General features: G+C 43.8%; 6 non-coding genes across 6 annotated transcripts; all 6 read left to right on the plus strand.

The window, feature by feature from the left end:
- The first annotated feature begins 1,250 nt into the window (after window positions 1-1,250).
- Window positions 1,251-1,324, plus strand: trnai-aau. Its single transcript has one exon. It is a non-coding gene; the product is annotated as a tRNA-Ile (tRNA).
- Window positions 1,325-3,567: 2,243 nt separating this feature from the next.
- trnai-aau lies at window positions 3,568-3,641 on the plus strand. Its single transcript has one exon. It is a non-coding gene; the product is annotated as a tRNA-Ile (tRNA).
- Window positions 3,642-5,537: 1,896 nt separating this feature from the next.
- On the plus strand, window positions 5,538-5,611 carry trnai-aau. The gene has a single exon. It is a non-coding gene; the product is annotated as a tRNA-Ile (tRNA).
- Window positions 5,612-7,312: 1,701 nt separating this feature from the next.
- On the plus strand, window positions 7,313-7,386 carry trnai-aau. The gene has a single exon. It is a non-coding gene; the product is annotated as a tRNA-Ile (tRNA).
- Window positions 7,387-9,330: 1,944 nt separating this feature from the next.
- On the plus strand, window positions 9,331-9,404 carry trnai-aau. Its single transcript has one exon. It is a non-coding gene; the product is annotated as a tRNA-Ile (tRNA).
- Window positions 9,405-11,241: 1,837 nt separating this feature from the next.
- trnai-aau lies at window positions 11,242-11,315 on the plus strand. Its single transcript has one exon. It is a non-coding gene; the product is annotated as a tRNA-Ile (tRNA).
- Window positions 11,316-12,648: the final 1,333 nt, after the last annotated feature.

A 12,648-nucleotide genomic window follows, 5' to 3' on the forward strand; every position in this document is an offset into this window, starting at 1 on the left:
TACTCTCTCTTTCTCCACTCCTTACTCTCTCTTTCTCCACCCATTACTCTCTCTTTCTCCACTCCTTACTCCCTCTTTCTCCACCCATTACTCTCTCTTTCTCCACTCCTTACTCTCTCTTTCTCCACCCATTACTCTCTCTTTCTCCACTCCTTACTCTCTCTTTCTCCACTCCTTACTCTCTCTTTCTCCACTCCTTACTCTCTCTCTCTGTCTTTCTCCACTCCTTACTCTCTCTTTCTGTCTTTCTCCACTCCTTACTCTCTCTTTCTGTATTTCTCCACTCCTTACTCTCTCTTTCTCTCTTTCTCCACTCCTTACTCTCTCTTTCTCCACCCATTACTCTCTCTTTCTCCACTCCTTACTCTCTCTTTCTCCACCCATTACTCTCTCTTTCTCCACTCCTTACTCTCTCTTTCTCCACCCATTACTCTCTCTTTCTCCACTCCTTACTCTCTCTTTCTCCACTCCTTACTCTCTCTTTCTCCACTCCTTACTCTCTCTCTCTGTCTTTCTCCACTCCTTACTCTCTCTCTCTGTCTTTCTCCACTCCTTACTCTCTCTCTGTCTTTCTCCACTCCTTACTCTCTCTCTCTGTCTTTCTTCACTCCTTACTCTCTCTCTGTCTTTCTGCACTCCTTACTCTCTCTCTCTGTCTTTCTCCACTCCTTACTCTCTCTTTCTGTCTTTCTCCACTCCTTACTCTCTTTCTGTCTTTCTCCACTCCTTACTCTCTCTTTCTGTCTTTCTCCACTCCTTACTCTCTCTTTCTGTCTTTCCCCACTCCTTACTCTCTCTCTCTCTGTCTTTCTCCACTCCTTACTCTCTCTTTCTGTCTTTCTCCACTCCTTACTCTCTCTCTGTCTTTCTCCACTCCTTACTCTCTCTTTCTGTCTTTCTCCACTCCTTACTCTCTCTCTCTGTCTTTCTCCACTCCTTACTCTCTCTTTCTGTCTTTCCCCACTCCTTACTCTCTCTTTCTGTCTTTCTCCACTCCTTACTCTCTCTTTCTGTCTTTCTCCACTCCTTACTCTCTCTCTCTGTCTTTCTCCACTCCTTACTCTCTCTTTCTGTCTTTCTCCACTCCTTACTCTCTCTCTGTCTTTCTCCACTCCTTACTCTCTCTTTCTGTCTTTCTCCACTCCTTACTCTCTCTCTCTGTCTTTCTCCACTCCTTACTCTCTCTTTCTGTCTTTCTCCACTCCTTACTCTCTCTTTCTGTCTCTAATCCGTAAAGTGAGCATTATCAAGGCCGGTTAGCTCAGTTGGTTAGAGCGTCGTGCTAATAACGCGAAGGTCGTGGGTTCGATACCCGTACTGGCCAGGAGAATTTGTTTTTACTTTACTGTGTATGTCTACAGTGTCACATAACTCTATTGATTGGGGTCTACAATGTACATTTTAAATTAGTAGTATAACTCTCTCTCTCTGTCTTTCTCCACTCCTTACTCTTTTTTTCTCTCTCTGTCTTTCTCCACTACTTACTCTGTCTTTCTCCACTCCATACTCTCTCTCTCTCTGTCTTTCTCCACTCCTTAATCTCTCTTTATGTCTTTCTCCACTCCTTACTCTCTCTTTCTGTCTTTCTCCACTCCTTACTCTCTCTTTCTGTCTTTCTCCACTCCTTACTCTCTCTTTCTCCACTCCTTACTCTCTCTTTCTCCACTCCTTACTCTCTCTTTCTCCACTCCTTACTCTCTCTTTCTGTCTTTCTCCACTCCTTACTCTCTCTTTCTGTCTTTCTCCACTCCTTACTCTCTCTTTCTGTCTTTCTCCACTCCTTACTCTCTCTTTCTGTCTTTCTCCACTCCTTACTCTCTCTTTCTGTCTTTCTCCACTCCTTACTCTCTCTTTCTGTCTTTCTCCACTCCTTACTCTCTCTCTCTGTCTTTCTCCACTCCTTACTCTCTCTTTCCTCACTCCTTACTCTCTCTTTCTCCACTCCTTACTCTCTCTTTCTCCACTCCTTACTCTCTCTCTCTGTCTTTCTCCACTCCTTACTCTCTCTTTCTGTCTTTCTCCACTCCTTACTCTCTCTCTCTGTCTTTCTCCACTCCTTACTCTCTCTCTCTGTCTTTCTCCACTCCTTACTCTCTCTTTCTGTCTTTCTCCACTCCTTACTCTCTCTTTCTGTCTTTCTCCACTCCTTACTCTCTCTCTCTGTCTTTCTCCACTCCTTACTCTCTCTCTCTGTCTTTCTCCACTCCTTACTCTCTCTCTCTCTGTCTTTCTCCACTCCTTACTCTCTCTTTCTGTCTTTCTCCACTCTCTTTCTCCACTCTACTCTCTGTCTTTCTCCACTCCTTACTCTCTCTCTCTGTCTTTCTCCACTCCTTACTCTCTCTTTCTCCACCCATTCTCTCTTTCTCCACTCCTTACTCCCTCTTTCTCCACCCATTACTCTCTCTTTCTCCACTCCTTACTCTCTGTCTTTCTCCACTCCTTACTCTCTCTTTCTCTTTCTCCTTACTCTCTTTCTCCTCTCTACTCTCTGTCTTTCTCCACTCCTTACTCTCTCTCTCTGTCTTTCTCCACTCCTTACTCTCTCTTTCTGTCTTTCTCCACTCCTTACTCTCTCTTTCTGTCTTTCTCCACTCCTTACTCTCTCTTTCTGTCTTTCTCCACTCCTTACTCTCTCTTTCTCCACCCATTCTCTCTCTTTCTCCACTCCTTACTCTCTCTTTCTCCACCCATTACTCTCTCTCTTTTTCTCCACTCCTTACTCTCTCTTTCTCCACCCATTACTCTCTCTTTCTCCACTCCTTACTCTCTCTTTCTCCACTCCTTACTCTCTCTTTCTCTCTTACACTCCTTACTCTCTCTCTCTGTCTTTCTCCACTCCTTACTCTCTCTCTCTGTCTTTCTCCACTCCTTACTCTCTCTCTGTCTTTCTCCACTCCTTACTCTCTCTCTCTGTCTTTCTCCACTCCTTACTCTCTCTCTGTCTTTCTCCACTCCTTACTCTCTCTCTCTGTCTTTCTCCACTCCTTACTCTCTCTTTCTGTCTTTCTCCACTCCTTACTCTCTTTCTGTCTTTCTCCACTCCTTACTCTCTCTTTCTGTCTTTCTCCACTCCTTACTCTCTTTCTGTCTTTCCCCACTCCTTACTCTCTCTCTCTCTGTCTTTCTCCACTCCTTACTCTCTCTTTCTGTCTTTCTCCACTCCTTACTCTCTCTCTGTCTTTCTCCACTCCTTACTCTCTCTTTCTGTCTTTCTCCACTCCTTACTCTCTCTTTCTGTCTTTCTCCACTCCTTACTCTCTCTTTCTGTCTTTCTCCACTCCTTACTCTCTCTTTCTGTCTTTCTCCACTCCTTACTCTCTCTTTCTGTCTTTCTCCACTCCTTACTCTCTCTCTCTGTCTTTCTCCACTCCTTACTCTCTCTTTCTGTCTTTCTCCACTCCTTACTCTCTCTCTGTCTTTCTCCACTCCTTACTCTCTCTTTCTGTCTTTCTCCACTCCTTACTCTCTCTCTCTGTCTTTCTCCACTCCTTACTCTCTCTTTCTGTCTTTCTCCACTCCTTACTCTCTCTTTCTGTCTCTAATCCGTAAAGTGAGCATTATCAAGGCCGGTTAGCTCAGTTGGTTAGAGCGTCGTGCTAATAACGCGAAGGTCGTGGGTTCGATACCCGTACTGGCCAGGAGAATTTGTTTTTACTTTACTGTGTATGTCTACAGTGTCACATAACTCTATTGATTGGGGTCTACAATGTACATTTTAAATTAGTAGTATAACTCTCTCTCTCTGTCTTTCTCCACTCCTTACTCTTTTTTTCTCTCTCTGTCTTTCTCCACTACTTACTCTGTCTTTCTCCACTCCATACTCTCTCTCTCTCTGTCTTTCTCCACTCCTTAATCTCTCTTTATGTCTTTCTCCACTCCTTACTCTCTCTTTCTGTCTTTCTCCACTCCTTACTCTCTCTTTCTGTCTTTCTCCACTCCTTACTCTCTCTTTCTCTTTCTCCCTTACTCTCTCTTTCTCCACTCCTTACTCTCTCTTTCTCCACTCCTTACTCTCTCTTTCTGTCTTTCTCCACTCCTTACTCTCTCTTTCTGTCTTTCTCCACTCCTTACTCTCTCTTTCTGTCTTTCTCCACTCCTTACTCTCTCTTTCTGTCTTTCTCCACTCCTTACTCTCTCTTTCTGTCTTTCTCCACTCCTTACTCTCTCTTTCTGTCTTTCTCCACTCTCCTTACTCTTTCTGTCTCTCTTTCTGTCTTTCTCCACTCCTTCTCTCTCTTTCCTCACTCCTTACTCTCTCTTTCTCCACTCCTTACTCTCTGTCTTTCTCCACTCCTTACTCTCTCTCTTCTGTCTTTCTCCACTCCTTACTCTCTCTCTGTCTTTCTCCACTCCTTACTCTCTCTCTCTGTCTTTCTCCACTCCTTACTCTCTCTCTCTGTCTTTCTCCACTCCTTACTCTCTCTTTCTGTCTTTCTCCACTCCTTACTCTCTCTTTCTGTCTTTCTCCACTCCTTACTCTCTCTCTCTGTCTTTCTCCACTCCTTACTCTCTCTTTCTCCACTCATTACTCTCTCTTTCTGTCTTTCTCCACTCCTTACTCTCTCTTTCTGTCTTTCTCCACTCCTTACTCTCTCTCTCTGTCTTTCTCCACTCCTTACTCTGTTTTTCTCTCTCTGTCTTTCTCCTCTTACTCTCTCTGTCTTTCTCCACTCCTTACTCTCTCTCTCTGTCTTTCTCCACTCCTTACTCTCTCTTTATGTTTTCTCCACTCCTTACTCTCTCTTTCTGTCTTTCTCCACTCCTTACTCTCTCTTTCTGTCTTTCTCCACTCCTTACTCTTTCTGTCTTTCTCCACTCCTTACTCTCTGTCTTTCTCCACTCCTTGCTCTCTCTTTCTCCACTCCTTACTCTCTCTTTCTCCACTCCTTACTCTCTCTTTCTGTCTTTCTCCACTCCTTACTATCTCTTTCTGTCTTTCTCCACTCCTTACTCTCTCTTTCTGTCTTTCTCCACTCCTTACTCTCTCTTTCTGTCTTTCTCCACTCCTTACTCTCTCTTTCTGTCTTTCTCCACTCCTTACTCTCTCTCTCTGTCTTTCTCCACTCCTTACTCTCTCTTTCCTCACTCCTTACTCTCTGTTTCTCCACTCCTTACTCTCGCTTTCTCCACTCCTTACTCTCTCTTTCTGTCTTTCTCCACTCCTTACTCTCTCTTTATGTCTTTCTCCACTCCTTACTCTCTCTCTGTCTTTCTCCACTCCTTACTCTCTCTCTCTGTCTTTCTCCACTCCTTACTCTCTCTTTCTGTCTTTCTCCACTCCTTACTCTCTCTTTCTGTCTTTCTCCACTCCTTACTCTCTCTCTCTGTCTTTCTCCACTCCTTACTCTCTCTTTCTGTCTTTCTCCACTCCTTACTCTCTCTCTGTCTTTCTCCACTCCTTACTCTCTCTTTCTGTCTTTCTCCACTCCTTACTCTCTCTCTCTGTCTTTCTCCACTCCTTACTCTCTCTTTCTGTCTTTCTCCACTCCTTACTCTCTCTTTCTGTCTCTAATCCGTAAAGTGAGCATTATCAAGGCCGGTTAGCTCAGTTGGTTAGAGCGTCGTGCTAATAACGCGAAGGTCGTGGGTTCGATACCCGTACTGGCCAGGAGAATTTGTTTTTACTTTACTGTGTATGTCTACAGTGTCACATAACTCTATTGATTGGGGTCTACAATGTACATTTTAAATTAGTAGTATAACTCTCTCTCTCTGTCTTTCTCCACTCCTTACTCTTTTTTTCTCTCTCTGTCTTTCTCCACTACTTACTCTGTCTTTCTCCACTCCTTACTCTCTCTCTCTCTGTCTTTCTCCACTCCTTAATCTCTCTTTATGTCTTTCTCCACTCCTTACTCTCTCTTTCTGTCTTTCTCCACTCCTTACTCTCTCTTTCTGTCTTTCTCCACTCCTTACTCTCTCTTTCTCCACTCCTTACTCTCTCTTTCTCCACTCCTTACTCTCTCTCTCTGTCTTTCTCCACTCCTTACTCTCTCTTTCTGTCTTTCTCCACTCCTTACTCTCTCTTTCTCCACTCCTTACTCTCTCTTTCTCCACTCCTTACTCTCTCTTTCTCCACTCCTTACTCTCTCTTTCTGTCTTTCTCCACTCCTTACTCTCTCTTTCTGTCTTTCTCCACCTTACTCTCTTACTCTGTCTTTCTCCACTCCTTACTCTTTCTTTCTGTCTTTCTCCACTCCTTACTCTCTCTTTCTCTGTCTTTCTCCACTCCTTACTCTCTCTTTCTGTCTTTCTCCACTCCTTACTCTCTCTCTCTGTCTTTCTCCACTCCTTACTCTCTCTTTCTGTCTTTCTCCACTCCTTACTCTCTCTTTCTGTCTTTCTCCACTCCTTACTCTCTCTTTCTGTCTTTCTCCACTCCTTACTCTCTCTTTCTCCCATTACTCTGTCTTTCTCCACTCCTTACTCTCTCTCTCCACTCTTACTCTGTCTTTCTCCACTCCTTACTCTCTCTTTCTCTTACTCTGTCTTTCTCCACTCCTTACTCTCTCTTTCTCCACTCCTTACTCTCTCTGTCTTTCTCCACTCCTTACTCTCTCTTTCTGTCTTTCTCCACTCCTTACTCTCTCTCTCTGTCTTTCTCCACTCCTTACTCTCTCTTTCTGTCTTTCTCCACTCCTTACTCTCTCTTTCTGTCTTTCTCCACTCCTTACTCTCTCTTTCTGTCTTTCTCACTCCTTACTCTCTCTCTCTGTCTTTCTCCACTCCTTACTCTCTCTTTCTGTCTTTCTCCACTCCTTACTCTCTTTCTGTCTTTCTCCACTCCTTACTCTCTCTTTCTGTCTTTCTCCACTCCTTACTCTCTCTTTCTGTCTTTCTCCACTCCTTACTCTCTCTCTCTGTCTTTCTCCACTCCTTACTCTCTCTTTCTGTCTTTCTCCACTCCTTACTCTCTCTTTCTGTCTTTCTCCACTCCTTACTCTCTCTTTCTGTCTTTCTCCACTCCTTACTCTCTCTCTCTGTCTTTCTCCACTCCTTACTCTCTCTTTCTGTCTTTCTCCACTCCTTACTCTCTCTTTCTGTCTTTCTCCACTCCTTACTCTCTCTTTCTGTCTTTCTCCACTCCTTACTCTCTCTCTCTGTCTTTCTCCACTCCTTACTCTCTCTTTCTGTCTTTCTCCACTCCTTACTCTCTCTTTCTGTCTTTCTCCACTCCTTACTCTCTCTTTCTGTCTTTCTCCACTCCTTACTCTCTCTCTCTGTCTTTCTCCACTCCTTACTCTCTCTTTCTGTCTTTCTCCACTCCTTACTCTCTCTTTCTGTCTCTAATCCGTAAAGTGAGCATTATCAAGGCCGGTTAGCTCAGTTGGTTAGAGCGTCGTGCTAATAACGCGAAGGTCGTGGGTTCGATACCCGTACTGGCCAGGAGAATTTGTTTTACTTTACTGTGTATGTCTACAGTGTCACATAACTCTATTGATTGGGGTCTACAATGTACATTTTAAATTAGTAGTATAACTCTCTCTCTCTGTCTTTCTCCACTCCTTACTCTTTTTTTCTCTCTCTGTCTTTCTCCACTACTTACTCTGTCTTTCTCCACTCCTTACTCTCTCTCTCTCTGTCTTTCTCCACTCCTTACTCTCTCTTTATGTCTTTCTCCACTCCTTACTCTCTCTTTCTGTCTTTCTCCACTCCTTACTCTCTCTTTCTGTCTTTCTCCACTCCTTACTCTCTCTCTCTTTCTTCTCCACTCCTTCTCTCTGTCTTTCTCCACTCCTTACTCTCTCTTTCTCCACTCCTTACTCTCTTCTGTCTTTCTCCACTCTTACTTCTTTCTGTCTTTCTCCACTCCTTACTCTCTCTTTCTGTCTTTCTCCACTCCTTACTCTCTCTTTCTGTCTTTCTCCACTCCTTCTCTCTCTTTCTGTCTTTCTCCACTCCTTACTCTCTCTTTCTGTCTTTCTCCACTCCTTACTCTCTCTTTCTGTCTTTCTCCACTCCTTACTCTCTCTCTCTGTCTTTCTCCACTCCTTACTCTCTCTGTCTTTCTCCACTCCTTACTCTCTTTCTCTCTCTCTGTCTTTCTCCACTCCTTACTCTCTCTCTCTGTCTTTCTCCACTCCTTACTCTCTCTTTCTGTCTTTCTCCACTCCTTACTCTCTCTCTTTCTGTCTTTCTCCACTCCTTACTCTCTCTCTTCTGTCTTTCTCCACTCCTTACTCTCTCTTTCTGTCTTTCTCCACTCCTTACTCTCTCTTTCTGTCTTTCTCCACTCCTTACTCTCTCTTTCTGTCTTTCTCCACTCCTTACTCTCTCTCTCTGTCTTTCTCCACTCCTTACTCTCTCTTTCTGTCTTTCTCCACTCCTTACTCTCTCTCTGTCTTTCTCCACTCCTTACTCTCTCTCTCTGTCTTTCTCCACTCCTTACTCTGTCTCTTCTGTCTTTCTCCACTCCTTACTCTGTCTTTCTCCACTCCTTACTCTCTCTTTCTGTCTTTCTCCACTCCTTACTCTCTCTTTCTGTCTTTCTCCACTCCTTACTCTCTCTTTCTGTCTTTCTCCACTCCTTACTCTCTCTTTCTGTCTTTCTCCACTCCTTACTCTCTCTTTCTGTCTTTCTCCACTCCTTACTTCTCTCTCTTTCTCCACTCCTTGCTCTCTCTTTCTCCACTCCTTACTCTCTCTTTCTCCACTCCTTACTCTCTCTTTCTGTCTTTCTCCACTCCTTACTCTCTCTTTCTGTCTTTCTCCACTCCTTACTCTCTTTCTGTCTTTCTCCACTCCTTACTCTCTCTTTCTGTCTTTCTCCACTCCTGTCTTTCTCCCTCCTTACTCTCTCTTTCTGTCTTTCTCCACTCCTTACTCTCTCTCTCTGTCTTTCTCCACTCCTTACTCTCTCTTTCTTTCTCACTCCTTACTCTGTCTTTCTCCACTCCTTACTCTCTCTCTGTCTTTCTCCACTCCTTACTCTCTCTTTCTGTCTTTCTCCACTCCTTACTCTCTCTTTCTGTCTTTCTCCACTCCTTACTCTCTCTTTCTGTCTTTCTCCACTCCTTACTCTCTCTTTCTGTCTTTCTCCACTCCTTACTCTCTCTTTCTGTCTTTCTCCACTCCTTACTCTCTCTTTCTGTCTTTCTCCACTCCTTACTCTCTCTCTCTGTCTTTCTCCACTCCTTACTCTCTCTTTCTGTCTTTCTCCACTCCTTACTCTCTCTTTCTGTCTTTCTCCACTCCTTACTCTCTCTTTCTGTCTTTCTCCACTCCTTACTCTCTCTCTCTGTCTTTCTCCACTCCTTACTCTCTCTTTCTGTCTTTCTCCACTCCTTACTCTCTCTTTCTGTCTCTAATCCGTAAAGTGAGCATTATCAAGGCCGGTTAGCTCAGTTGGTTAGAGCGTCGTGCTAATAACGCGAAGGTCGTGGGTTCGATACCCGTACTGGCCAGGAGAATTTGTTTTTACTTTACTGTGTATGTCTACAGTGTCACATAACTCTATTGATTGGGGTCTACAATGTACATTTTAAATTAGTAGTATAACTCTCTCTCTCTGTCTTTCTCCACTCCTTACTCTTTTTTCTCTCTCTGTCTTTCTCCACTACTTACTCTGTTTTTCTCCACTCCTTACTCTCTCTCTCTGTCTTTCTCCACTCCTTACTCTCTCTTTATGTCTTTCTCCACTCCTTACTCTCTCTTTCTGTCTTTCTCCACTCCTTACTCTCTCTTTCTGTCTTTCTCCACTCCTTACTCTCTCTTTTTCTCCACTCTCTTGTCTTTCTCCACTCCTTACTCTCTCTTTCTCCACTCCTTACTCTCTCTTTCTGTCTTTCTCCACTCCTTACTCTCTCTCTTTCTGTCTTTCTCTCCTTACTCTCTCTTTCTGTCTTTCTCCACTCCTTACTCTCTCTTTCTGTCTTTCTCCACTCCTTACTCTCTCTTTCTGTCTTTCTCCACTCCTTACTCTCTCTTTCTGTCTTTCTCCACTCCTTACTCTCTCTCTCTGTCTTTCTCCACTCCTTACTCTCTCTTTCCTCACTCTTCTCTGTCTTTCTCCACTCCTTCTCTCGTCTTTCTCCACTCCTTACTCTCTCTCTCTGTCTTTCTCCACTCCTTACTCTCTCTTTCTGTCTTTCTCCACTCCTTACTCTCTCTTTCTGTCTTTCTCCACTCCTTACTCTCTCTCTCTGTCTTTCTCCACTCCTTACTCTCTCTTTCTGTCTTTCTCCACTCCTTACTCTCTCTTTCTGTCTTTCTCCACTCCTTACTCTCTCTCTCTGTCTTTCTCCACTCCTTCTTCTCTGTCTCTCTGTCTTTCTCCACTCCTTACTCTCTCTTCTCTGTCTTTCTCCACTCCTTACTCTCTCTTTCTGTCTTTCTCCACTCCTTACTCTCTCTTTCTGTCTTTCTCCACTCCTTACTCTCTCTCTCTGTCTTTCTCCACTCCTTACTCTCTCTCTCTGTCTTTCTCCACTCCTTACTCTCTCTTTCTGTCTTTCTCCACTCCTTACTCTCTCTTTCTGTCTTTCTCCACTCCTTACTCTCTCTTTCTGTCTTTCTCCACTCCTTACTCTCTCTTTCTCCACTCCTTTGCTCTCTCTTTCTCCACTCCTTACTCTGTCTTTCTCCACTCCTTACTCTCTCTTTCTGTCTTTCTCCACTCCTTACTCTCTCTTTCTGTCTTTCTCCACTCCTTACTCTCTCTTTCTGTCTTTCTCCACTCCTTACTCTCTCTTTCTGTCTTTCTCCACTCCTTACTCTCTCTTTCTGTCTTTCTCCACTCCTTACTCTCTCTCTCTGTCTTTCTCCACTCCTTACTCTCTCTTTCTCACTCCTTACTCTCTGTTTCTCCACTCCTTACTCTCTGTCTTTCTCCACTCCTTACTCTCTCTTTCTGTCTTTCTCCACTCCTTACTCTCTCTTTCTGTCTTTCTCCACTCCTTACTCTCTCTTTCTGTCTTTCTCCACTCCTTACTCTCTCTCTCTGTCTTTCTCCACTCCTTACTCTCTCTTTCTGTCTTTCTCCACTCCTTACTCTCTCTTTCTGTCTTTCTCCACTCCTTACTCTCTCTCTCTGTCTTTCTCCACTCCTTACTCTCTCTTTCTGTCTTTCTCCACTCCTTACTCTCTCTTTCTGTCTTTCTCCACTCCTTACTCTCTCTTTCTGTCTTTCTCCACTCCTTACTCTCTCTTTCTGTCTTTCTCCACTCCTTACTCTCTCTTTCTGTCTTTCTCCACTCCTTACTCTCTCTTTCTGTCTCTAATCCGTAAAGTGAGCATTATCAAGGCCGGTTAGCTCAGTTGGTTAGAGCGTCGTGCTAATAACGCGAAGGTCGTGGGTTCGATACCCGTACTGGCCAGGAGAATTTGTTTTTACTTTACTGTGTATGTCTACAGTGTCACATAACTCTATTGATTGGGGTCTACAATGTACATTTTAAATTAGTAGTATAACTCTCTCTCTCTGTCTTTCTCCACTCCTTACTCTTTTTTTCTCTCTCTGTCTTTCTCCACTACTTACTCTGTTTTTCTCCACTCCTTACTCTCTCTCTCTGTCTTTCTCCACTCCTTACTCTCTCTTTCTGTCTTTCTCCACTCCTTACTCTCTCTTTCTGTCTTTCTCCACTCCTTACTCTCTCTTTCTGTCTTTCTCCACTCCTTACTCTCTCTTTCTCCACTCCTTACTCTCTCTGTTTCTCCTTACTCCTTTCTGTCTTTCTCCACTCCTTACTCTCTCTTTCTGTCTTTCTCCACTCCTTACTCTCTCTTTCTGTCTTTCTCCACTCCTTACTCTCTCTTTCTGTCTTTCTCCACTCCTTACTCTCTCTTTCTGTCTTTCTCCACTCCTTACTCTCTCTTTCTGTCTTTCTCCACTCCTTACTCTCTCTTTCTGTCTTTCTCCACTCCTTACTCTCTCTCTCTGTCTTTCTCCACTCCTTACTCTCTCTTTCTTCTCCTTACTCTGTCTTTCTCTCTCTTACTCTGTCTTTCTCCACTCCTTACTCTCTCTTTCTGTCTTTCTCCACTCCTTACTCTCTCTTTCTGTCTTTCTCCACTCCTTACTCTCTCTTTCTGTCTTTCTCCACTCCTTACTCTCTCTTTCTGTCTTTCTCCACTCCTTACTCTCTCTTTCTGTCTTTCTCCACTCCTTACTCTCTCTTTCTGTCTTTCTCCACTCCTTACTCTCTCTTTCTCTTTCTCCACTTTACTCTCTTTCTGTCTTTCTCCACTCCTTACTCTCTCTTTCTGTCTTTCTCCACTCCTTACTCTCTCTTTCTGTCTTTCTCCACTCCTTACTCTCTCTTTCTGTCTTTCTCCACTCCTTACTCTCTCTTTCTGTCTTTCTCCACTCCTTACTCTCTCTTTCTGTCTTTCTCCACTCCTTACTCTCTCTTTCTGTCTTTCTCCACTCCTTACTCTCTCTCTCTGTCTTTCTCCACTCCTTACTCTCTCTTTCTGTCTTTCTCCACTCCTTACTCTCTCTTTCTGTCTCTAATCCGTAAAGTGAGCATTATCAAGGCCGGTTAGCTCAGTTGGTTAGAGCGTCGTGCTAATTCGAAGGTCGTGGGTTCGATACCCGTACTGGCCAGGAGAATTTGTTTTTACTTTACTGTGTATGTCTACAGTGTCACATAACTCTATTGATTGGGGTCTACAATGTACATTTTAAATTAGTAGTATAACTCTCTCTCT

Source organism: Oncorhynchus gorbuscha, unplaced genomic scaffold, assembly GCF_021184085.1.
Source record: "Oncorhynchus gorbuscha isolate QuinsamMale2020 ecotype Even-year unplaced genomic scaffold, OgorEven_v1.0 Un_scaffold_2242, whole genome shotgun sequence".
NCBI classification, from domain to species: domain Eukaryota; kingdom Metazoa; phylum Chordata; class Actinopteri; order Salmoniformes; family Salmonidae; genus Oncorhynchus; species Oncorhynchus gorbuscha.